Raw genomic sequence first — 4,622 nt, forward strand, 5'->3', positions numbered from 1 at the left:
GGAGTTGTTAATGTCAACTTTTTATTATTCATAAGCAGGCACGTGGCACAGAATGTGCTTTTTGATGAAAAAAGCACATTTAAAGGAGCCCTCCATGGCTTTTGGACTTCATGGTATGTTTGCAAACATTTCCAATTTAGTCTATTATACTTATAAGCTTGTTTCACAGACTTGGGTATGGAGAGACTCTGGATATTGGTGGGCTTTAACAAAAGATACGGTTTAATTGTGGGAATTGTAAGATTTGGTTTTTTAAGCTTGAGCTCAAAAAAAGAGGATCAGAGCCAGGATTTGTTGGCCTGCTGCAGCAGTTTGAGTGCTGTAACTTTTCTTGAGTACTGCAGTTTCCTTGCACAAACCACTACGTGCCAGTTAAAAGACAGGAAAATTAAATCCATCAGCTCTTTGGTAGCAAGTCTTGAGCCTTAAAGGGAATTTCCTATTTAACCCGCAAACATTGAACCTTTTCAGAGATGTCTTAATATCATGTGCATCTCAGATAGAAGCTTTCTTGAGATTCACATTTTATACTCTTGATATGCTTTATTAGGTGATCAACATGTCAGAAACAAAGGCTGAATTGCAAATCAAGCCAAAAAGGCATCAGGAAACTGTCCTGAAGAGAGCAGAAGGCTCACCATGTGGTGCTTGTGGGAGTGTGATTGATTGCATATCTGTTCATTATTACTGTATGCAGCACGACAGTACAGTCACAATTAGGTGACACATGAATTATTACATAATCCAGAGGCCAGTTTTATAGACTGGTTAAGTGATTATGGACCTAATCTCTATAAACAGCAATCTGCATGCGAATATCCTAAATCTGCAGGCAACAGACATCATGGTGTTTGGTACTGGAAGCTTTCTGGTTTCCCTCTCCTTGTTGTCTGAGAGCGACTAATGAATCGCTTTGATCATCAGATAATCTACATTTTTCACTCGAGTCCCCGTAGATCCGTGGGCAGTCAGGCCTCAGGTCTAGTTTTATTTTTCAGACCACTCAACATTTTCTTTGAGTCACAAAATGCTCACTTATGCTGCGATACAAGGCAAAGCTAGCAGAATGATTGGGACTTTACATTTTACCGAGATCTGCAGGTCACCACTCACAGCGCTGGCATCTAAACTGAGCTGCTTAAAGATAAACTGTTGGCAGTGCTGAGTCACTTCTCTGGATTCGTACTCCTTGGTCTGGCCTCTACTAGTTTTCACATCACCATCATTCACTGCAGATGATTCAACCTTATTACACGGCCCTGTGGCATGCTGGAGAGTTAGGAGAGGCGTCTGCGGTGGTAAACACAGGCAGCTAATCTTCATCATGTTTACAGAACTCGAATTAATCATCAGCAGGGTCTCCTCGCAGCTCTAAAGGTGGTGTCAGCCATGTCACATCAGATAAGGCTGCTTCCCTCTGATGTGCTGAGTGGAAAGAGCAGGCCAGCCAGGTTGCATTCTGCTGACTGGCTGGAACCACATGTCAGGCTGAATGCAGTTTTGCTAAGAGGCTGATACCGCCTTCACCCAAGAGCACATTGCCTGATCCTATTGCCTGTAATGCCTTAAGTTACAGACAAGCAACTGGTCAGGTTTGTTTTTCCTCCAGGAAGAGAAGAATGAGCTGTTTATACCCAAACCAAGCAAAACAATCTCATGTGATCTGACCTAAATATTGACTCACACACACATGACCATTAAGTCATCCACATGTCTATGCCAGGGACTCAGCCAGGATCAGTCCCGGCTATGAATGCACCCCACAAAACACATTGTTTTATCAGAAAGGCAACATAGCAGCTGCAGCATTGTGGACTGTGGATAATCTGGCAGCAAGAGCCATCGTGGATTTGTGCTTGTGAGCTTTCCTGCTGTGTGGATGAGTGTGAAGAGCAGGGTGCATTAGAGGATCACCGCTGTAATGGTGTAATTCAGGATTCCTGTTTAACGGGATGTATGTTTATTTTAAAGAGTGGGTGGGCATGAGTGGTTCCTTTACTGAAGTGACCATTAACACAGGAAGATGCACAGGGATTACCCATGAAGGGAGGAATTAGGAAAGAGATGGAGGGAAAAGGCAAGAGCTTGAAGAGGAATTAAGAAGAGAGTTTAAAAGACAGAGTAAGGGGGGAGGAAATGAAATAAAAGAACTTCTAAGGCAAACACAAACCTTTTACAAGCTAGTTTAAGATTGTAAATATTGTTTAAAACATATTCTGTGCATTTTTATTTAAAGGAATTATTCAAAAAAATACACCTGTTAACACCTCTAAAGCTCAATAATTAACATAACACATAATACCTCGTTTGTTTAATCTATACATAATCCGAAACGTTACGATCTTAGGAAGTTGTAGTTCAACAGGAAATTATACGCTATATTTCATTAATCTGGATAAAGTGTGACCCCATGATCAACCCCACCTACCCTTTTGCAACATCTGTTTTTGAGAAAAAGACTTTTGGAGGATAGAAAACATTCTAGCATTTGACCTTTCGGGAGCATTTCCCCAAGACATCAAGCCAAGGAGAAGAGTGTGCTCATCTACTGGAGCAATTTCTATTAGATGAAAGATGAGAACAGCTCATCTGTGAGAGCACTAATTTCTTAGTATTTTAAACATTTCTCTACACTTTTACTGATGATTAATTCATCAGTACGCCACCCATAAAACATAAAACCTAGATTACAAAAAGCTCATAATGCAGCAGTCTGTAGAAGACCTTGTTTCACTGGTAACTGGTATAGAGGAACCGCAGGCAGGCGCAGCAACTTCTTGTAAGTCAGGAAATTCTTAAGGTGTGTTCAGAAGCAGAAGCTAATTTTAACCTTGTAGCATTCATGCAAATTGGAGCACTCGTAGCTTTAAGCTAGCTAGCAATGAACACAGCCACTTCACATGTAGGAGCGTGCCTGATTATGTGTGACAACTCAACCCCAGTGTAGTTTTTTCCCTCATGTTTCTCTAGTTGTACTCCTTTCCTATCAATTCTGTGATTCACTTTATTAAATATATGAATAATGCCGCAGGATTAGCGAAAGGTTTCAAAAGAAAATCCACATTGAGTCACACCACCTGCAAAATCTGCCTTGTTTCTGTCCAACTCTAAACTGGGGATGTGATAAGTAGTAACTACCAAACCCGAAGATGACACCCACTCAATACAGTGAAATTGCTCTCCTGGGAAGTGAGCCAAAAAAAAAGTTTTCCTTCACACCACTACATATGCACATTTCCTTCCCCTCCTGGCCCAGCTGTGGGTTCATGCTCAGCTCAAAGAGTTTTACATTTTACAGAAATACAGCTGATTATTGTAAGCTCTGTGGAGGTTATACAAATGTGATTAAAGCTTCATAATAGAGGGGAAAAAAACAACCTTGTTTAGAAATCTCTAGCTGTTTTTTTTATCATCCTGGTGTGTGGAAAAATAGTTTTTTGGCCATCAGGGAAATTTTGTGGTTGTTGTTGACCACTGTGAAAAACTGGCAGCAAAGACGAGTGGCAGCTGCTTATATTGCCAAATAGATGATAATTTTAACCTCTCCACAATGTTCAAACAGCAGTGCTAAAATTCCCATAATGTTTAAAAACTGATTTATTTATTTATTTATTTATTTTTTGTAACACTCAGTAGCTGTTGATAGGACATGCTCTGTTTCATTAGAGGATAGCAAATCCTTCACCTGTATTTTTTACAGCCCATTATAAAAAAAAAAAAACACATTATGAGCCAGCAGCAGTATTGAAACTGACTGCATAATTTCAGATTTCCTTAAAAAATAATTAATTTCTCTCAATAAATGTGTTTTCTGCAATTGCATAATTCCTCTGGAATCCCCCAGAACAATATTTTAACGTTTCACTTTCTTAAATATTGCATTTGAATCACATACATCAATAGTCTCTTGACAGATATATATAGAAAATTACATTTTTATAGTAGTTTCATTTTAATGAAGAGAGACAGAATATGAACCAACAATCCAGAAAAAAATGAATGAAATAAGTATTTGATTTCGAAGCAAAACAAGCCTTAGTATTTGGTGGAGAAACTCTTGTTGGCAACTAGACATTTCTACAAACTCAGAAGGGATTTTTGCCCATTCATCATTACAGAAACTTTCTAAATCCTTTAGGTTTCTTGGCTGCTGCTTAGCAGCTCGAAGTTTCAGCTCCCTACACAGACTTTCTAGGCCTGAGCTGGATACTGGCTAGGCCACTTTATGACCTCAATGTGCTTCTTCTTTAGCCTCTCCTTGGTTGCCTTGGTGGTATGTTTTGGGATATTGTCATGTTGTAATAACCATCCATGACCCATCTTCAGTGTTCTGGCTGAGGGAAAAAGCTCTCAAGATTTTATAGCCTCATCCATTCTGTCATTCTGTACCTTTAACAGAAAAACTGCCCCAAAGCATAGTGTTTCCACCTCTGTGCTTGACTGTGGGGATGGTGTTCTTTGGGTCAAATTCAGTGTTTCTGTTCTTCCAAATACAGTGGGTTGAGCTGATGCCGTAGAGCTCAATTTTGGCTTCATCTGACCATAGCACTTTCTGACAAACCTTCTCTGAATCATATACTGGCAAACTTAAGACTTGTACATGTGCTTCCTTCGGGGGGGGG

Source organism: Haplochromis burtoni, unplaced genomic scaffold, assembly GCF_018398535.1.
Source record: "Haplochromis burtoni strain Fernald_Lab_line unplaced genomic scaffold, NCSU_Asbu1 Contig_92, whole genome shotgun sequence".
NCBI lineage: Eukaryota > Metazoa > Chordata > Actinopteri > Cichliformes > Cichlidae > Haplochromis > Haplochromis burtoni.